Below are 22336 nucleotides of genomic sequence, written 5' to 3' on the forward strand. Positions count from 1 at the left end.
GTGACTTTAGTTTAGAGATACAGCGTGGAAACAGGCCCTTCGGCCCACCCAGGGCATGCTGACCAGTGCACCAATTCTATCGCACACACTAGGAACAATTTACAGAAGCCAAATAACCTACAAACCTGCTCGTCTTTGGAGTGTGGGAGGAAACCGAAGAAGACCCACGCAGGTCACGGGGACAACGTGCAAACTCCGCACAGACAGCACCCGCAGTCAGGATCGAACCCGCGTCTCTGGTGCTGAGGGCGCTGTGAGGCAGCTACTCTACCGCTGCCCACGGAGGAAGCGATTACTGGGGAATGAACTGGAAGCAAGAACAGACACAAATCTTTGCTGATGGCAGCTCGGTCAATGGAATGGAGAAGGAGATTGAGGCTTGGACGTTGAGCAGGTCATTCCCGTCGTCTGTTTTGTGTTGGGGTCAAAGATGGACTTCAGCCCCTCTAACTGGAACACAGATCAATCAGCATCTACATTGCGAGCTCAGTCCACATTAGTTTAGTTTAGTTTATAGTCACGTGTACCGAGGTACAGTGAAAAGCTTCTGTTGCATGCTAACCAGTCAACAGAAAGACAATACATGATTACAATCGAGCCGTCCACAGTGTACAGATAAGAGATCAGGGATCAACGTTTATTGCAAGGTAAAGCCAGCAAAGTCCGATCAAGGATAGTCCGAGGGGCATCAATGAGGTAGATAGTAGTTCAGGACCGCTCTCTGGTTGTGGTAGGATGGTTCAGTTGCCTGATAACAGCTGGGAAGAAACTGCCTCTGAATCTGGAGGTGTGCGTTTTCACACTTCTGCACCTCTTGCCCGATGGGAGAGGGGAGAAGAGGGAGTGACCGGGGTGCGACTGGTCCTTGATGATGCTGCTGGCCTTGCCGAGGCAGCGTGAGGTGTAGATGGAGTCGATGGAAGGGAGGTTGTTTTTTTGTGATGGTCTGGGCTGCGTCCACAATTCGCTGCAGTTTGTTGTGGGCCCGGGTGATTAAATTAAACACCGATGCATATTTCCAATGTCTGATCAGTATAACGTGCGCTACAAACACAGCCCGATCAACAAAGGTCGTGCAGTTTCTCAGCTCCATATGGAACGTGCTATCAAGTGTTCGATACGGGATCAATTAGCTGCTTGCACCTCACACCTTCTCATCCCCTGGCCCCTGGTATCTAGATTCTACAAATCATACACATACATTCAAGTAGCAAAAGACATTTTCTTGGGTGGCACGTTGGTGCAGCGGTAGAGTTGCTGCTTCACAGCGCCAGAGACCCATGTTTGATCCTGACTACGGGTGCTGTCTGTACGGAGTTTGTACGTTCTCCACGTGACCTGCGTGGGTTTTCTCCGGGTGCTCCGGTTTCCTCCCACACTCCAAAGACGTGCGGGTTTGTAGATTAATTGGCTTTGGTAAAGATTGTAAATTGTCCCCAGTGTGTGTAGGATAGTATTAGCGTGCGGTGATAGCTGGCATGCATGGACTCGGTGGGCTGAAGGGCCTGTTTACGTGCTGTATCTCTAAACTAAACTCAATTAACTAGTCTGACGAAGGGTCTCGACCTGAAACGTCACCCATTCCTTCTACCCAGAAATGCTGCCTGTCCCGCTGAGTTACTCCAGCATTTTGTGTCTATCTTCAACTAAACTTGTGTTATTTTTCCATTAGTTGTAAGGTAGGGTTTTTTCTCAGGGTAATCAAGAATTAATATGAATCAGTAAGGTTTAGACAGATATGCAGGCAAATGGGACAAGGGTCGATGGGGGATCTTGGTCAGCATGGACATGTTGGGCCGAAGGGCCTGTTTCCGTTCTGGCACTAACTAGAGGACATGGGTTTAAGGTGAGAGGGCTGATCTTATAGAGGTGTAACAAATAATGTGGGGAATAGTACAGTCTTTTCCCCAGAGTAATGGAATCAAGATCCAGGGGACATAGGTTGAGAGGGATCTGGGCCAAATGGAGGCAAGTGGAACCAGTGCAGTCGGGGCATCTTCTGGCCTCTTTAATATCATCAGAGACCCACACCACCCTGGCCACGCTCTCATCTCGCTGCTACCATGGGGAGGAAGGTACAGGAGCCTGAAAACCATGACCCCAGGTTCAAGAACAGCTTCTTCCCAACAACCATCAGGCTGTTGAACACTGCACAACACCAACCTCAGCGACTGTGATCTTCTGTGGACTGTGTCTCTGGTTGTACCATAGATGTCTGTTTTGCACAATTCTGATTACTTAGTATTAGTATATTACTGTTCATCCAGGAGTCCTGAACCAGGTGTCACAGTTTAAGAATAAGGGGTAAGCCATTTAGAACGGAGACGAGGAAACACTTTTTCACACAGAGAGTGGTGAGTCTGTGGAATTCTCTGCCCCAGAGGGCGGTGGAGGCCGGTTCACTGGATACTTTCAACAGAGAGCTAGATAGGGCTCTTAAAGATAGCGGAGTCAGGGGATACGAGGAGAAGGCAGGAACGGGGTACCGATTGGGGATGATCAGCCAAGATCACATTGAATGGTGGTGCTGGCTCGCAGGGCAGAATGGCCTCCTCCTGCACCTATTGTCTATTTAACTGTTGGATATTTTGGGTTCAAGAGGCCACATTTGACCTGAGATTAAAGTCCAAATATTACTCTGAGCGGCAACAGGAGCAGACTTGTTCAAGCGGCAGCAGACAGAGTAAATAGCCAAAGGTCAAGCACAAAACCAATGTAAATAAAGAATAAAGGGGATCACAGCTCTCTGCCAAAGATGTCGACAGGGTTTACAGAACCAGAGCAGATTGTTCTCCTGAGAGAAGAGCTCTCCAAAGGGCTCTTTAGAAAAAATGAGCACTTCTCAACGGAACACGAGGAGAATAAGACATAGTTCTTGCTAAAGGAGAGAGGGGAATATTCCTCAGTTGATGCTTGCCAAGATTGGAAATGCGTTTATTTTAGACTTTACACTTTAAGGGCCTGTCCCACGAGCATGCGACTCCATGCGGCAAGCGCGACCTAACGTGGTCACTTGAGCCGTACGGCCTCGCGGGGCCGGTCCCACTTCGATCGCCGGAGCCGTATGGAGTTGTGCGGAGCTGGTCCCGACATCGCGCGGGGCTCCGAAAAACTGACCGTGTTCAAAAATTCCGCGCGGCAACGGCCTGCCGGCCCGCAGCCGCATTGAGGCCGTACGCACCGTCTTCACGCCGTACGCACCGTCTTCACGCCATACGCAGCGTCTTGGCGCCGTACGCCCAGCACGAACTTCCCGCGGACTTCGCTCGAACTTCACGTCAACTCGTACGGGATCACTCGACCTCCGCACGGCCCCCGCTTCCGGTTTGATCGCGCTTGCCGCATGCAGTCGCATGCTCGTGGGACAGGCCCTTTAGGGATACAGCATGTAAACAGGCCGTTTGGCCCACCGAGCCCGTGCCGACCAGCGATCACCCCGTACACTAGCACCACCCTACACACGCGAGGGACAATTTACAATTGACAGACAGACGCCAATCATCCTACAATCCTGCACGTCTTTGGAGTGTGGAAGGAAACCGGAGAAAGCCCACGTGGTCACGGGGAGAACGTACAAAGCCCGTACAGACCTTTCCTTGTTCAATCTGGGACAAATGACAAAAATATGCACAGTCTTGACCCGCCGTCAGGAATGAACACGGGTCTCTGGCGCCGTAAGGTGGCAACTCTGCCGCTGCGCCATCGTGCCCTTTATTCCTCAACACCTGCACCGCAAACGCCTCAGAAGTACGAGTAATATTCTGGGGACTTGTTACGGGGGAGTGTTTAAGAAGGAACTGCAGATGCTGGAAAAATCATAGGTGGACAAAAATGCTGGAGAAACTGAGCGGGTGAGGCAGCATCTATGGAGCGAAGGAAAAAGGTGACGTTTCGGGTTGAGACCCTTCTTCAGACTGGTGGGGTGGGGTTGGGGTTCGGGAAGAAGAAAGGAAGAGGCGGAGACAGTGGGCTGTGGGGGAGCTGGGAATGGGAGGGGAATGAGGGAGAAAGCAGGGACTACCTGAAATTGGAGAAGTCAATGTTCATACCGCTGGGGTGGTCCCACTGAGAAGCGCGGAGGGGTATGTAGTTGTGCGCGACATCGCGCGGGGCTCCGATATTTTTGTAGCGAACGAAATCTTCACGTGCCAACGGCCTGTCGCGGAACTGACGGCCAAAGTGGGACAGGCCCAAGACCCTGGCACGACGCAACGTCTCACCTCCAACAGCAGCAGAAGCAGGCAAACGATCGCCGAGCTCGGCCTGGGGCACACGGCCGTTGCAGTCCGGATCCGCCCCTACTTCTACTCCCAGAGCGGGGCCAAGAAAATTGAAGATAGACACAAAATGCAGGAGTAACTCAGTGGGACCGGCAGCATCTCTGGAGAGAAGGAATGGGTGACCCTTCTTTTCAGACTGAAGAAGAGTCTCGACACGAAACATCACCCATTGCTTCTCTCCAGAGATGCTGCCGGTCCCACTGAGTTACTCCAGCATTTTGTGTCCATCTTCAAATGACGTCATGCGCTCCAGACGGCTGTGCGGGCGAATGAAATAGCGCGCGACCTTCGCGGGACCGTCGCACCTCAACGCGACCACGAGGTCCCGTAATTTGCGTGCCAAGGACACGTAAGTGGGACAGGCCCTTAACCAGTGCACAGTCACAGATCTCTGAGAAGAGGCGAATCCTTGTCTACATGTAAATATTTGCCGTACATTATAGATTTTACAGTCTCAGTCTGATCTCACCGCTCGCGCCGTGACAGACAGTAAATACAAATCTCTGCTTATTGGCTTGGAAAACATCACGCAGTGAATCCTGCAGTAATTAGAAAGCACTTCATTGATGCCGCAGATTTACTCTGCTCCACATTATCTTGTCCTCTGCAGATTCTTGAGATAATATTCACAAATTAAAACAAGTGTTTACCAAAACATAAATCCAATGGCATCCACTGGGAGTTACTTCAAATCTGTGCTGGGCTCGCATGGGGCGTAAATTTATATTTAATATCAGTAATTAGTTAAATGTAAGAGTTATAATTGTGCAGTAAAAATGAAACCTTGAGCGCTGCTGATGCGGAGAACAAGCAGCATGCGGGCACTTAATTATACGCGCAGTGGGGTATTATGTTCCTTCCTCCCTCATCCTTGGATTCCACACGTTGTGGACTTTTAATGGGCATCTTTCAGGAAAACTTCATTGAATTACCTCCGCCTAGTTTTAGAAACATAGAAACATAGAAAATAGGTGCAGGAGTAGAGGCCATGCGGCCTTTCAAGCCTGCACCGCCATTCAATATGATCATGGCTGATCATCCAACTCAGTATCCTGTACCTGCCTTCTCTCCATACCCCCTGATCCCTTTAGCCACAAGGGCCACATCTAACTCCCTCCTAAATATAGCCAATGACCTGGCCTCAACTACCTTCTGTGGCAGAGAGTTCCAGAGATTCACCACTCTCTGTGTGAAAAATGTTTTTCTCATCTTGGTCCTAAAAGATTTCCCCTTTGTCCTTAAACTGTGACCCCTTGTCCTGGACTTCCCCAACATCGGGAACAATCTTCCTGCATCTAGCCTGTCCAACCCCTTAAGAATTTTGTAAGTTTCTATAAGATTCCCCCATCAATCTTTTGATTTGAATCCTGTCTCTCGTAACCTAGACCTTGTACACTCTGGAGTTTAGAAGGATGAGAGGATATCTTATTGAAACATATTCAATTATTAAGGGTTTGGACACGCTAGAGGCAGGAAACATGTTGGGAGAGTCCAGAACCAGGGGCCACAGTTTAAGAATAAGGGGTAAGCCATTTAGAACGGAGACGAGGAAACACTTTTTCACACAGAGAGTTGTGAGTCTGTGGAATTCTCTGCCTCAGAGGGTGGAGGCTGGTTCCCTGGATACTTTCAAGAGAGAGCTAGATAGGGCTAGAAGGAGAGCAAATTGTTCTCCAGAGAGAAGAGCTCTCCAAAGGGCTCTTTAGAAAAAATGAGCACTTCTCAACGGAACACGAGGAGAATCAGACACAGTTCTTGCTAAAAGATAGAGGGGAATATTCCTCAGTTGATGCTTGCCAGGATTGGAAATGCCTTTACTTTGGACTTTACACTTTAGAGATACAGCGTGGAAACAGGCCCTTCGGCCCACGAGCCCATGCCAACCAGCGATCACCCCGTACACTAGCACAACCCTACACACGCTAGAGAACATTTACAATTGACAGACAGACGCCAACAGTCCTGAACTACTATCTGCCTCTTTGATGGGACTTTGCTGGCTTAACCTTGCACTAAACGTTACTCCCTTATCATGTATCTGTACACTGTGGACGGCTCGATTGTGATCATGTATTGTCTTTCTGCTGACTGGTTAGCATGCAACAAAGGCTTTTCACTGTACCTCGGTACACGTGACAATAAACTACACTGAACTGAACAGCCTTCTGACCTGATGCAGCTTACATAGAAAGGGAAAAGAGAGGAGGTAGTTGAGGCTGGGACTATCCCAACGTTTAAGAAACAGTTAGACAGGTACATGGATAGGACAGGTTTGGGGGATATGGACCTAGCGCGGGCAGGTGAGACCAGTGTAGCTGGGACATTGTTGGCCAGTGTGGGCAAGTTGGGCCGAAGGGCCTGTTTCCACGCTGTATCACTCTATGACTCTGTGCGGGTGGTGGAGGCCGGTTCTCTGGGTATTTTCAAGAGAGAGCTAGATAGGGCTCTTAAAGATAGCGGAGTCAGGGGATATGGGGAGAAGGCAGGAACGGGGTACTGGTTGTGGATGATCAGCCACGATCACATTGAATGGCGGTGCTGGCTCGAAGGGACGAATGGCCTACTCCAGCACCTATTGTCTGTTGTCTATTGAGAGTTCAGATGCTGGAGTCTGTGACATGATACAGATTGCTGCAGGCATCTGTAGAGGCAGGAGGTGGAAGCTGATGCTTCGGGATAACCCGCTGAGTTCTTCCAGCAGTTGTAGCTGATGATATGTCTCCATGTAACAGCCAGGCAGCGGATCCTTGACAGCTCCTCAACTGCGTGGCTATCTCATCTGTCTGACAATGTAGACTGACAGCTCTGTGGCAGGCGGTGGGTGCCTGGAACGCGCTGCCAGGGGTGGTGGCGGGACCAGAAACGCTAGTGGCATTTAAAAGACGTTTGGACAGGCTCATGGATAAGCAAGGAATGCAGGGATTTGCATCATATTCAGGTAGATGGGCAATGGCATCACATTCGGCACAGACACTATGGGCCGAAGGGCCTGTTCCTGCACTGTACGGTTCTGTGTGAAGGAAAGAACTGCAGATGCTGGTTTAAATCGAAGGTAGACACAAAATGCTGGGGTAACTCAGCGGGACAGGCAGCATCTCTGGAGAGAAGGAATGGGCGACGTTTCGGGTCGAGACCCTTCTTCAGACTGATGTCAGCGGAGTGGGCGGGACAGAGATAGAATGTAGTCGGAGACAGTAAGACTGGTGGGAGAAGTGGGAAGGGAGAGGGGATGGAGAGAGAGGGAAAGCAAGGGCTATCTGAAGTTGGAGAAGTCAATGTTCAGTCTGAAGAAGGGTCTTGGCCTAAAACGTCACCCAATCCTTCTCTCCCGAGATGCTGCCTGTCCCGCTGAGTTACTCCAGCATTTTGTGCCTGCAGTATTCTCCATTCTAAACGCAGCCTCGCCAACATCTTGTGCGTTGCTGCTGGGTTGGTTTTCCTGGGCTGAGCAAGTGAATCGGGAAAGACTCAAATTTCATCTTTGTTTACAAGGAGTTCCGGACTTTTCTGCAGAATAGAGTTTCTTATAGAGTCTGCAGTTTCTTATAGAGTCTATAGAATAGAGGCTGCAGTGAATCGTCCAATCAGCAGAGAAGGTTATTGGCTGCAACCTCCCCTCCATTGACGAACTGTACACTGCAAGGGCCAGGAAGCGAGCGGGCAAGATCATCTCTGACCCCTCTCACCCTGGCCACAAACTCTTTGAATCACTTCCCTCTGGAAGGCGACTCCGGACTGTCAAAGCTGCCACAGCCAGACATAAAAACAGTTTTTATCCACGAGTAGTTTCTCTACTCAACAGCCAAAAATCTGTAGCCTCCCTTTGATCTGGTATTTTGTTGGTTCACATGCTTGATCAATGGTGTTTTATCATGAATGTTTGATTATTATTAATGTTTAGTGTTTTCTGAATCATTCGTAACTGTCACTGTGTGTCATGTTGTTACTTGTGGGCGGAGCACCAAGGCAAATTCCTTGTATGTGAATACTTGGCCAATAAACTTACTTACTTAGTTAAAAGAACATCACTGAATTGAAATAGCAAGCAAGCTGCTCTATTTATGCCCTACATTGAATTTAAAACAATTAACATTTAAATTGATAGTCTTAATGAATAATAAATGTATGGTGTGTATCACAGAGACGGGATGGACATACCTAATTATGTAATTATAGAGGAGCAAAATCCTGAGCCTCCAGAGAAAAATAATTACTTTTCTTAAGCCCCATTCCCTCGTGACTCACCCAGGCACCATGTCAGCCCTGATAATAAATGTTACTTAAGGATTTAATTAACAGAATTCCCAGACAAGTTCTGATGAAGGTGAGAGCTTAATGTTCAGGACAGAACACGATGACATCCAATGTTACTCCAACTCGACAGACCATTCTCATCACTCATAGGAGCTAGAATCGGGCCGCTCGGCGCATTGAGTTGACTTGGGGTGCTGCCAGCAAACTCACCTGCGTTCACCTCCCAATTCACCTACAAACCTGAACGTCTCTGGAGTGTGGGAGGAAACCGGAGCTCCCAGAAGAAAACCCACATGGTCCACGGGAAGAACGTACCAACTCAGATGTTAATAAATGGTAGACAAAAATGCTGGAGAAACTCAGCGGGTGAGGCAGCATCTATGGAGAGAAGGAATAGGTGACGTTTCAGGTCGAGACCCAAAGGTTCTCTCCATATCCCCTGACTCCGCTATCTTTAAGAGCCCTATCTAGCTCTCTCTTGAAAGCATCCAGAGAACCGGCCTCCACTGCTCTCTGAGGCAGAGAATTCCACAGACTCACCACTCTCTGTGTGAAAAAGTGTTTCCTCGTCTCCGTTCTAAATGGCTTACCCCTTATTCTCAAACTGTGGCCCCTGGTTCTGGACTCCCCCAACATCGGGAACATGTTTCTTGCCTCTAGCGTGTCCAAACCCTTAATAATCTGATATGTTTCAATAAGATCCCCTCTCATCCTTCTAAACTCTAAACTCTACCGCTGCGCCACGGTTTCGCCCCAAAGAACGTGGAGAAATAAAATTGGCTTAGTGTGTGATTAGAGTTAATGGGACTTGATGGTCGGTACGGAGTCAATGGGCAGAATGGCCTGTTGTCATCTTGTACCATCAATTTACTTTGTATTACCGAGAAGATTATGCACAAATCTGGAGAAGAATTATTTAGTTAATTTATTGTGTATTTTACTGCTTTTCACGGGGGGGGGGGGGTGGGCATTAATTTCTGCTCGGCTCGTTAAAGCACAAACTATTCCTTTGTTGACTATTTCTATTAAAATTGTGAAAGCATTCTGAATGTTGTTTACAGTTTCACCGCACGTCGTGGGAAAGAACGTTGCCGATGTGACAAGCAGAGAGTTAGCTTCATTATTTTAATTTCCATTGTAATAAGTTTGCCCGAGAATAAATCTCCTGGCAGTTAGTGGTGTTGAGCTGATCCAGGGTTGTTTAGTGGTGGCATCTGGAAAAGATCAAGCAGGGGAAGAAAGCTGAAATGTTGCTCTTAAACATGGAAAAACAAAAAGAATAACATTCCGTGAGCTGTGATTTTCCCATTTACGCGATTTTATTCGGCAACTTGCCGGCACCCGTCATCAGCCGCAGTAGGTCGCCGAAAAATGTCAAAAATCCTGTACGACTCTTTGGGCGATTACTCACGACCAAACAGGTGTCACCATGACCATACAGGCGACATGTTGCGGGGTGACGCCTGTATGGTGGTGAGTTGTCGCCCAAAGAATCGTACCCATTTCTGGTCGCCGCTGGATTTTCAACGTGTTGAATATTTTCGGCCACCTGCTGCGACTATGACGGGTGCCGGCAGTCGCCGAAAAAAGTCGCGTAAGTGGGACAGGCCGTTTAGTTTTAGTTTAAAAGAAACAGCGTAGAAACAGGCCCATCGGCCCACCGAGTTCGCACCGGCCAGCGATCCCCGCACACTAGCACTATCCTGCACACACTCGGGACAATTTACAGTTTATGGCAAGCTAATTAACCTGCAAACCTGGAGTGTGGGAGGAAGCCGAAGATCTCGGAGAAAACCCACGCAGGTCACGGGGAGAACGTGCAAACTCCGTACAGACAGCGCCCGTAGTCGGGATGGAACCCGGGTCTCCTGGCGCCGTGAGGCAGCAACTCTACCGCTGCGCCACCGTGCCGTCATATATGATGTTATAGACAGTTAAATGGTGTCACAGTGAGGAGGGGAGAGGGCTGTGGGAAGAATGAAGGAAGAACGAAAGTATAAGATTGTCACAGTGGAACAGAGGGGGTCCATTTCTCATCAACATAGACCATGAAACAGTACAGCACAGGAACAGGCCCTTCGGCCCACAATGTCTATACTGAACACGATGCCAAGTTAAACTGATCTCCTCTGCCTACATGTGATCCATATCCCTCCATTCCCTGCATATCCACGCGCCTGTCTAAACGCCTCTTAAACACCACTATCGTATCTGCCTCCACCGCCACCCCTGGCAGCGCGTTCCAGGCCCCCACCGCCCTCTGTGTAAAACAAATCCTGCCCCGCACATCACTACTAAATGTTCCCCCTCTCATCTTGTAGCTATGCCCTTTAGTTTAGTTTAGAGATACAGCGTGGAAACAGGCCCTTCGGCCCACCGGGTCCGTGCCGACCAGCGATCCCCGCACATTAACACTATCCTACACACACTAGGGACAAATTTTTTTTTGTTACATTTACCAAGCGTCTTTGGAGTGCGGGAGGAAACCGAAGATCTTGGAGAAAACCCCACGCAGGTCACGGGGAGAACGTGCAAACTCCGTACAGACAGCACCCTTAGTCGGGATCGAACCCGGGTCTCTGGCGCTGTGAGGCAGCAACTCTACCGCTGCGCCACCGTGACCGCCCTAGTGATGGACATGTCCACCCTGGGGAACTGGTCCTGCCTCTCATCATTTTATACACTGCTATCAAGTCTCTCCCCAACCTCCGGCGCTCCAGAGAAAACAATCCCAAGTTTATCCAACCTCTCCCTGTAGCTGAGACCCTGTAATCCAGGCAGCGTTCTGGTAAACATCCGCTGCTCCTTCTCCAAAGCCCCCACATCCTCGTTATGCCTGTTCCAGCTCTTTACACCAACAGTCCAATTAGTCACAATCTTCTGCTCTCACACCGTGCCATGCGTAGAATATTTTTTTATTTTTTCAGATTTTATCTCCAATTCACTTTGAAAACAATATTGGATTTGCATTTGCATTACGTCTGGTGGTGGATTACAGACCACAAGGGCACGTTGCATGCTAACTCTTCCCTTTGCTTCTTTAGTCAGTTATCTTAAACCCATAGCCTTTACTTACATACAGGCCTCCTTGTGGAAGCTGTTTCTTTAGGTGGACACAGAGTGCTGGAGTAACTCAGCGGGTCAGGCAGCATCTGTGGAGAACATGGATAGGTGACGTTTCACAGAGTGCTGGAGTAACTCAGCGGGTCAGGCAGCATCTGTGGAGAACATGGATAGGTGACGTTTCACAGAGTGCTGGAGTAACTCAGCGGGTCAGGCAGCATCTGTGGAGAACATGGATAGGTGGCGTTTCACAGAGTGCTGGAGTAACTCAGCGGGTCAGGCAGCATCTGTGGAGAACATGGATAGGTGACGTTTCACAGAGTGCTGGAGTAACTCAGCGGGTCAGGCAGCATCTGTGGAGCTAAGGAAATAGGCAACGTTTCGGGCCGAAACCCATAAGGGTTTCGGCCCGAAACGTTGCCTATTTCCAGAAGGGTTTCGGCCCGAAACGTTGCCTATTTCCTTAGCTCCATAGATGCTGCTGCACCATAACTCAGTGGGTCAGGCAGCATCTGTGGGGAACATGGATAGGTGACGTTTCACAGAGTGCTGGAGTAACTCAGCGGGTCAGGCAGCATCTGTGGAGAACATGGATAGGTGGCGTTTCACAGAGTGCTGGAGTAACTCAGCGGGTCAGGCAGCATCTGTGGAGAACATGGATAGGTGACGTTTCACAGAGTGCTGGAGTAACCTAGCGGCTCAGATGCTGCCTGTCCCAGCTGAGTTACCCCAGCACTTTGCGTCTATGTACAACGGCCCAAGGTCAGCAATGAAGTCTTTGACCCGCATATTCCATTCAGATTCCCTGAAAAAGGAATCGATGTTGAATGCCGTTAATCAGAAGGAAATGTAATGTTGGCGCAGTATAATCAATGTAACCCATACGCAGTACACATTGGTTAATTTGGCCGGCGTGATCATTTTTAAAAGCCAAGTGTTTATTTTCTCGCTCACAATTGAATGTGATTTCCACTCTGTACAGATTTTCTCCGTCATTAACCAGCATCACACAACAGCACTTATTGTCCATGAGAAATGAACATCAATATCCATACTCCACTGGCAAACACAAGGCCGGCCAAAACACAATTATCCTGCCTGCCTACGGAGTTAATTCATGAAATATACCCCAATCCCCCCCCACTTCCAAAATTTCAATTTCAAGTCACAAACCCGCAAAAGCCCCCACGCTGTCCCTTGTCTAATCCCCCCCCCCCCCCCCCCCCCCCGCCCCTTCTCTGTTCCCCACCTCTGTTTGTGGGCGGCACGGTGGTGCAGCGGTAGAGCTGCCGCCTCACAGCTCCAGAGACCCGGGTTCGATCCTGATCCTCGGGTGCTGTCTGTGTGGAGTTTGCACGTTCGCCCCGTGACCCGCGTGGGTTGCCTCCGGCTGCTCCGGTTTCCTCCCACATTCTGAAGTCGTGCAGGTTTGTAGGTTGATTGGCCCTCTGTAAATTGCCCCCTTGTGTGTAGGAAGTGAAACTGGGTTAACGTGGAACTAGTGTGAACTAGAGAGGAACCAACTGGTATCTAAGATCATGGGAGACACAGATAGACTCTATGCAGAACCTTTTACCCAGAGTTGGGGGTTCAATAACCAGAGGGCACAAGTTTAAGATGAGTGGGGGATGGGTGGGGGGGGGGGTGATTTAATAGGAACCTTTAAGGTAACTTTTTCACACAAAGGGTGGTGGGTGTATGGAACAAGTTGCCAAACAAGGTAGTTGAGGCTGGGAAGAAAGCAAATGGCATGTTGGCCTTCATGACAAGAGGAGTTGAGTAGAAGGAGCAAAGAGGTCCTTCTGCAGTTGTACAGGGTCCTAGTGAGACCACACCTGGAGTATTGTGTGCGGTTTTGGTCCCCTAATTTGAGGACGGACATTCTTGCTATTGAGGGAGTGCAGCGTAGGTTCACCAGGTTAATTCCTGGGATGGCGGGACTGTCATATGCTGAGAGAATGGAGCGGCTGGGCTTGTATACTCTGGAGTTTAGAAGGATGAGAGGGTTTCTTATTGAAACATATAAGATTATTAAGGGTTTGGACACGCTAGAGGCAGGAAACATGTTCCAGATGTTAGGGGTGTCCAGAACCAGGGGCCACAGTTTAAGACTAAGGTGTAGGCCATTTAGAACGGAGACGAGGAAACACTTTTTCTCGTCTCCGTCGAGAGTGGTGAATCTGTGGAATTCTCTGCCTCAGAGGGCGGTGGAGGCCGGTTCTCTGGATGCTTTCAAGAGAGAGCTAGATAGGGGATGATCAGCCATGATCATATTGAATGGCGGTGCTAGCTCGAAGGGCCGAATGGCCTACTCCTGCACCTATTGTCTATTGTCTATTATTTATTGACTATCACAACATTTAATAAAACATTTGGTCAGATGCATGGATAGGTCAGGTTTAGAGGGATATGGGCCAAACGCGGGCAGGTGGGACTAGATGTTGGCCAGTGTGGGGAAGATGGGCTGAAGGGCCTGTTTCCACACTATATCACTCTGTGACTATGATTCAACACTGCTGGGTGAACTGATGCAAGGTGTTGGGGGTTACAGGGAGAAAGCAGGAGAATGGGGTTGAGCGGGAAAGATAGATCAGTGATCCCTTGATTGAATGGTGGAGTAGACTTGATGGGCCGAATGGCCTAATTCTGCCCCTATCACTGATGAACCTATAAAGCTCCGACCCTCACCTGTTTCTATGTTTTATATTGGTGACGAGTTTCCATGGATGAAGAAGGATTCAGTTAGATACGGACACGGGGAACGTGTGTGTGTGTGTGCGTGTGTGCGTGTGTGTGCGTGTGTGCGTGTGTGCGTGTGTGCGTGTGTGCGTGTGTGCGTGTGTGCGTGTGCGCGTATGTGTGTGTGTGTGTGTGTGTGAGTGTGTGTGTGAGTGTGTGTGCATGTATGTATGTGTGTGTGTGTGTGTGTGTGTGTGAGTGTGTGTGTGAGTGTGTGTGTGAGTGTGTGCGTGAGTGTGTGTGTGAGTGTGTGCATGAGTGTGTGTGTGCGCGTGTGCGCGTGTGCGTGCGTGCGTGTGTGTGCGTGTATATATGCGTGTGTATGTGTGTGTGTGCGTGTGTGCGTGTGTGCGTGAGTGTGTGCGTGTGTGTGTGTGCGTGAGTGAGCGCGTGTGTGTGTGTGTGTGTGAGTGTGTGCGTGTGTGCGTGCATGCGTGTGTGCGTGAGTGTGTGCGTGTGTGTGTGTGCGTGAGTGAGCGCGTGTGTGTGTGTGTGTGTGTGTGTGAGTGTGTGCGTGTGTGTGTGTGTGAGTGCGTGTGTGTGAGTGTGAGTGCGAGTGTGTGCATGTGTGTGTGTGTGTGCGTGTGTGTACATGTGTGTGTGTGTGCGTGAGTGTGTGCATGTGTGTGTGCGTGCGAGTGTGTACATGAGGGAGTGTTTGAGACAGGTGAAGTCCCACAGATGGATGTGAGCAATCATGCTGATGGCTGTGGGCTGGGCTGTAAAAGCTGACACTATGTGCAGACACAGCAAGGAATGACATTGTAATTGTGTTCTGATATCCATCCCACATTTGTACAAATAATAAAACTCATTTTATCGTGAGTTAAAAATAGACTGCCACTTAAACTCTTGTTGCTCAACATGGAGTCAAGAGAGAGTTGAGAATTGTAACAGTAATGCACACCATAGCTTCTCAAAATACACCAACACACAAATCCTCTTCAACTGAAGATAGACACAGAAAGCTGGAGTAACTCCTGTAACGCACTCACTTTGGGCAGCACGGTGGCGCAGCGGTAGAGTTGCTGCCTTACAGCGTGTGCAGCACCAGAAACCCGGGTTCGATCCCGACTACGGTGCTGTCTGAGCGGTGTTTGTACGTTCTCCCCGTGACCTGCGTGGGTTTTCTCCGAGATCCTCCCACACTCCAAAGACGTACAGGTATGTAGGCTAATTGGCTTGTTATAAATGTAAAATTGTCTGAGGATGGTGTTAAGGGCCTGTCCCACTTGCATGCAATTGCGTGCGTTTGGCGAGAACCAACGGAAGCGGAGTTCACGTGAAGTTCGCGCTAAGTACGCGCGTGACGTCTTTTGCGTCATGTTTACCAATCAGCTGGGCAGGAGGCGGGCCGACTGAATTTGGGCGTCGCGGTGTTTGGGCGTCACGCAACGCCATGCTGGGTGATGATGTCATCACACAACGCCACGCGTAGGCGTACGCCGTGAAGACGCTGCGTACGACCGCATTGTGCCGACAGGCCGTTGGTGCCGAAGATTTCAGTCACTGCAAGAATTTCGGAGCCCTGCGGGATGTCAGGACCAGCCCCGCACCACTCCACGCTTCCAAGTGGGACCGGCCCCGCGCCCATACAGTGCCCGTACGCCTCAAGGGACCACGAGGGGATCTCATTGAAATATATAAGATTATTGGGGGTTTGGACACGCTAGAGGCAGGAAACATATTCCCGATGTTGGGGGAGTCCAGAACCAAGGGCCACAGTTTAAGATTAAGGAGTAAGTCATTTAGAACGGAGACGAGGAAATATTTCTTCACACAGAGAGTGCTGAGTCTGTGGAATTCTCCGCCTCAGAGGGCGGTGGAGGCCGGTTCTCTGGAGGCTTGCAAGAGAGAGCTAGATAGGGCTCTTAAAGATAGCGGAGGGAGTCAGGGGATATGGGGAGAAGGCAGGAACGGGATACTGATTGGGGATGATCAGCCATGATCACATTGAATGGCGGTGCTGGCTCGAAGGGCCGAATGGCCTACTCCTGCACCTATTGTCTGTTGTCTATGAAGGGCCTGTTTCCACACTGTATCACTCAGTGACTCTATGAAGTAAGTAAGTAAGTTTATTGGCCAAGTATTCACATACAAGGAATTTGCCTTGATGCTCCGCCCACAAGTAAAAACATGACATACAGTGACAGGTACGAATGACTCAGAAAACACTAAACATTAATAATAATAAAACATTAATGATAAAACACCATTGATCAAGCATGTGAACCAACAGAATAGGGCCTGTTTCCACGCTGTATCACTCTCTGTCTGTGAAACATAGAAACATAGAAAATAGGTGCAGGAGTAGGCCATACTCAGTATCCCGTACCTGCCTTCTCTCCATACCCCCTGATCCCTTTAGCCACAAGGGCCACATCTAACTCCTTCTTAAATATAGCCAATGAACTGGCCTGAAGGGCCTGTTTCCACACTGTGACTCTACGAAGGGCCTATTTCCACACTGTATCACTCTATGTCTATGGAGGGCCTGTTTCTACACTGTGTCACTCTGTGACTCTGTGAAGGGCCTGTTTCCACACTGTATCACTCTAGGAAGGGCCTGTTTCCACACTGTGTCACTCTGTGACTCTATGAAGGGCCTGTTTCCACACTGTATCACTCTAGGAAGGGCCTGTTTCTACACTGTGTCACTCTGTGACTCTGTGAAGGGCCTGTTTCCACACTGTGTCACTCTGTGACTCTGTGAAGGGCCTGTTTCCACACTGTGTCACTCTGTGACTCTATGAAGGGCCTGTTTCCACACTGTATCACTCTGTGACTCTGTGAAGGGCCTGTTTCCACACTGTGTCACTCTGTGACTCTATGAAGGGCCTGTTTCTACACTGTGTCACTCTGTGACTCTGTGAAGGGCCTGTTTCCACACTGTATCACTCTAGGAAGGGCCTGTTTCTACACTGTGTCACTCTGTGACTCTATGAAGGGCCTGTTTCCACACTGTGTCACTCTAGGAAGGGCCTGTTTCCACTCCGTGTCACTCTATGTCTGTGAAGGGCCTGTTTCCACACTGTAACACTCTGTGACTCTGTGAAGGGCCTGTTTCCACACTGTGTCACTCTGTGACTCTGTGAAGGGCCTGTTTCCACACTGTGTCACCCTATGTCTATGTAGGGCCTGTTTCCACACTGTGTCACCCTATGTCTATGAAGGGCCTGTTTCCACTCCGTGTCACCCTATGTCTATGGAGGGCCTGTTTCCACACTGTGTCACTCTGTGACTCTCTGCTCTTTAACTGCATTAATAGGGTTCTGCATATTAGCTAATTAAACAGCCAATTAGAGAAAGGCATCTGGAGCTGTATAGGTCATATTTCTGGGGCGTAACTGAAGTGAATAATTAATTTCACGCACAAGTTTTTCAACAGAGCATGAAGGTAATAAGATCCCCATTGGCCCACGCAGCCGGCTGTCCCAGTAGTTTCGAGATTTGTTGAAAACTAAACCAATGTGTCTAATCGACCGGTGGAAGTTTGTAGCAGGAAGCAGAGGGCAGCCCGCCCGCCTGCCTGCCTCCTGATCACATTACCAGAGCACCACAGAGGAATTCTCCACAACAAGGTCACTTTGATCTCACTGGCTGGATGATTGAGAGAGTCTTCTTTTGTAGTTTAGTTTGAGATGCAGTTCCCCAGAAAATATCCTATTTTCTATGTTTCTATGTTTCCTTTATAACGCTCTTGTCTTCCACAAGTAATCCAGCTCTAAATCCAAATGAACAAGTCACCTTGGATCCCGTGCGTCTTAATAGAAACATAGAAACCTAGACAATAGGTGCAGGATGAGGACATTCGGCCCTACGAGCCAGCACCGCCATTCATTGTCAACATCAAGTCACTTTAGTCACTTTTATTTCTATAGCACATTTAAAAAACAACTCTCGTTGACCAAAGTGCTTTACATTGGTGGAGGTACTAACGTTATACATCATTGGTTCATAGATTAAGTACATAGATTAGGTTCATAGATTAGGTTAGCACCTCTAGACTCAGGAACAGCTTCTTTCCCAGAGCTATAGCTGCTCTGAACCGGCCCTGCTGAGTGCCCCCCACCCCCCCTGGACTGCCTCCCTCGGATGGTCACGACACATCTGCACTTTAGACTGTTTTGACTATTTTACTGTTGTAATGTTCTTTGAACAAACCATGTTCTCGGGGTAACTAAACCTAAATTTTATTAGTTATTTAAGTTATGATGTCGGATGGAAGCTGCATACCCAAATCTCGTTGCACTTATGTGCAATGACAATAAAATATATTATTATTACATACATAAATACATACATACATATAGCCCTCCCTCAGAGGACGTCAAGAAAGGCTTGAGAGTAAAGATGAGTTTTAAGTCTCGACTTAAAAGAGTCGATGGAGGGGGCAGTTCTGATGGGAAGAGGGATGCTGTTCCACAGTCTAATCCACAATCGGCACCCCGTTCCTGCCTTCTCCTCATATCCCCTGACTCCGCGATCTTTAAGAGCTCTATCCAACTCTCTCTTGAAAGCCTCCAGAGAACCGGCCTCCACTGCCTTCTGAGGTAGAGAATTCCACAGACTCACAACCCTCTGTGTGAGAAAGTTTTTCCTCATCTCCGTTCTAAATGGCTTAACTCTGTTAGCAAGAGCTCTATCTATCTTCTGGATCGGCCTAACTTGTGGGGAATGTTGTCAAAATCAACGTCAACAACATCCGCCATCTTCCCCTCGTCAACCACCTCGGCCAACTCCTCAAATAAGTCAATCGTTAGTAAGACGTGGCCTCCCCGTTCAAAGCCATGCTGATTGTTCCTAAATAGCCCACTCTGAGCCCAAACCAAATCCTTCGTGAACAGGTGTTCAAGAAGGAACTGCAGATGCTGGAAAATCGAAGGTACACAAAAATGCTGGAGAAACTCAGCGGGTGCAGCAGCATCTATGGAGCGAAGGAAATAGGCAACGTTTCGGGCTGAAACCCAAGGAAATAGGCAACGTTTCGGGCCGAAACCCAAGGGTTTCGGCCCAAAACGTTGCCTATTTCCTTCGCTCCATAGATGCTGCTGCACCTACTGAGTTTCTCCAGTATTTTTGTGTACCTTCGTGAGCAGGTTTGTCTCCTGTTAGGGTCTCCCGTGCTGGACAGGTCAAAGGGTAGAGGCGAAACGAAGAGCGATCCACTGGTCCTCCAGGTTGGATGTTGAGTACAGGGCTAACAACCCTGTCTCGTAAAACACATATGTTACGGAAACAGCAACTGAAGGAATCGACGCAAGTGGACGTGATGGACCTCCAGGGCTATCGACAGATGCTAGGATGAAGAGAACCAGGCGGCATCCCAAGAATAGCCCTGCACTGGACGCCGGAAGGGAAAAGGAAAAGAGGGAGACCCAAAGCCACCTGGTGTCGAACTGAAGAGGTGGAAATGAAAGCAATGGAGCTGACATGGGGCAGTGTCCAGAAGCTGGCCCAGAACACACAGGAGTGGAGGACATAGAAACATAGACAATAGGTGCAGGAGTAGAGGCCATTCGGCCCTTCGAGCCTGCACCGACATTCAATATGATCATGGCTGATCATCCAACTCAGTATCCCATCCCAGCCTTCTCTCCATACCCCCTGATCCCTTTAGCCACAAGGGCCACATCTATCTCCCTCTTAAATATAGCCAATGAACTGTGGCCTCAACTACCTTCTGCGGCAGAGAGTTCCACAGATTCACCACTCTCTGTGTGAAAAATGATTTCCTCATCTCGGTCCTAAAGGATTTCCCCCTTATCCTTAAACTGTGACCCCTTGTTCTGGACTTCCCCAACATCGGGAACAATCTTCCTGCTTCTAGCCTGTCCGATGTACGATGAAAATCTCTCGGCACAGCATCACTCAGCACTGGACAATTTTATACTGGACAATTTTTACATTTACCAAGCCAATTAACCTACATACCTGTTTAAGAAGGAACTGCAGATGCTGGAAAATCGAAGGTAGACAAAAATGCTGGAGAAACTCAGCGGGTGAGGCAGCATCTATGGAGTGAAGGAAACAGGCGACGTTTCTTCATACATACCTACATACCTTAACCTACATACCTGCATGTCTATGGAGTGTGGGAGGAAACCGAAGATCCCGGAGAAAACCCACGCAGATCACGGGGAGAACGTGCAAACTCCGCACAGACAGCACCCGTAGTCGGGATCGAACCCGGGTCTCTGGCGCTGTGAGGCGGCAACTCTACCGCTGCGCCACCGTGTCTGATCACAGGGAGCTCCTCTCTGGAGCTGTGTCAGCCTCCCCCCTCCGATCAACGCAAACACTGCCCCACCTCCCTCTCCATTTCTCATTCTGTCACTATTGCCCATATCCACGTTGACAACGTATTTCTGTTTTTCCCGCAGGTTGGGCCACGGTGGAGGCTGTGACGTTGAGGCATAGATTACCCGGTGAGTAATGTTGCAAGAGTCGAGAGTCGAGAGTGTTTTATTGTCATATTTCCCAGATGGAACCATGAAATTCTTACTTGCTTTGTGTTGACTGGATAGACTCGGCTTGTACTCACTATAATTTAGAAGATTGAGTGGGGATCTTATAGAAACTTACAAAATTCTTAAGGGGTTGGACAGGCTAGATGCAGGAAGATTGTTCCCAATGTTGGGGAAGTCCAGAACAAGGGGTCACAGTTTAAGGATAAGGGGGAAATCTTTTAGGACCGCGATGAGAACATTTTTTTTCACACAGAGAGTGGTGAATCTGTGGAATTCTCTTCCACAGAAGGTAGTTGAGGCCACAGTTCATTGGCTATATTTAAGAGGGAGTTAGATGTGGCCCTTGTGGCTAAAGGGATCAGGGGGTATGGAGAGAAGGCAGGTACAGGATACTGAGTTGGATGATCAGCCATGATCATATTGAATGGCGGTGCAGGCTCGAAGGGCCGAATGGCCTACTCCTGCACCTATTGTCTATGTTTCTATGTGTTACTTACTTTGACCCGTGTACATGATGGGCCGAATGGCCTAATTCCGCTCCTAGATCTCATGAGTTGTGGAGACGGAAAAAGGGATGTAGGTGGGAGGGGCGAGGGAAGGGTAAACGGGGGGGGGGGGGGGGTTGGATAGTACATGAAAAGAACACACATCTCAGTCTGGCACAGGGATGGGGGTGGGAGGTGGGGGAGGGGGGGGGGGGGAGGACGAAATCTGGGATCTTACTGTGCAGAGTGGGACAAATGGGAGCTGCATTTCCATTCTGAAAGATGAGTTGCAATCTGACCGACCATCCATTTAGTCGGTGAGACCAAGCACAGGCTCAGTGATCGCTTCGCCCAACACATCTGCCCAGTTCACAATAACCAACCTGATCTCCCGGTGGCTCAGCTCTTCAACTCCCCCTCCCATTCCCAATCCGACCTTTCTGACCCGGGCCTCCTCCATGGCCAGAGTGAGTCCCACCGCAAATTGGAGGAGCAGCACCTCATATTACGCTTGGGCAGTTTACACCCCAGCGGTATGAACATTGACTTCTCCAATTTCAGGTAGTCCCTGCTTTCTCCCTCCTTCCCCTCACCTTCCCAGCTCCCCCACAGCCCACTGTCTCCTCCTCTTCCTTTCTTTTTCCTGCACCCCCCCCCCCCCCCGATATCAGTCTGAAGAAGGGTCTCGACCCGAAACGTCACCTATTCCTTAGATGCTGCCTCACTCGCTGAGTTTCTCCAGCATTTCTGTCCACAATCCATTTAGTTAGTTTAGAGATACAGCACGGAAACAGGCCCTTCGGCCCACCGTGTCCATGCCGACCGGCGATCGCTCCGTACACCGTCACTAGGGCCAATTTACAATTTTTACCAAAGCTGATTAACCTGCAAACCTACACGTCTTTGGAGTGTGGGAGGAAACCCGGAGATCCCAGAGAAAACCCACGCAGGTCACGGGGAGAATGTCACTTCATTAAAAAAAAATTCTACCTTCCATTGAAAGAACTCAAGTGTTTATGTAAAACTCTGTCAGACAGACTCCTGT

At 49.2% G+C, this 22336-nt stretch overlaps 1 long non-coding RNA gene across 1 annotated transcript; it reads left to right on the top strand.

The window, feature by feature from the left end:
• The first annotated feature begins 2107 nt into the window (after positions 1 to 2107).
• On the top strand, positions 2108 to 22336 carry LOC116978732. Its single transcript, XR_004413527.1, has 3 exons — positions 2108 to 2202; positions 21625 to 21629; positions 22325 to 22336. It is a non-coding gene; the product is annotated as an uncharacterized LOC116978732 (long non-coding RNA).

The sequence above is a fragment of the Amblyraja radiata genome, chromosome 11 (genome assembly GCF_010909765.2).
Source record: "Amblyraja radiata isolate CabotCenter1 chromosome 11, sAmbRad1.1.pri, whole genome shotgun sequence".
Classification (NCBI taxonomy): Eukaryota; Metazoa; Chordata; class Chondrichthyes; order Rajiformes; family Rajidae; genus Amblyraja; species Amblyraja radiata.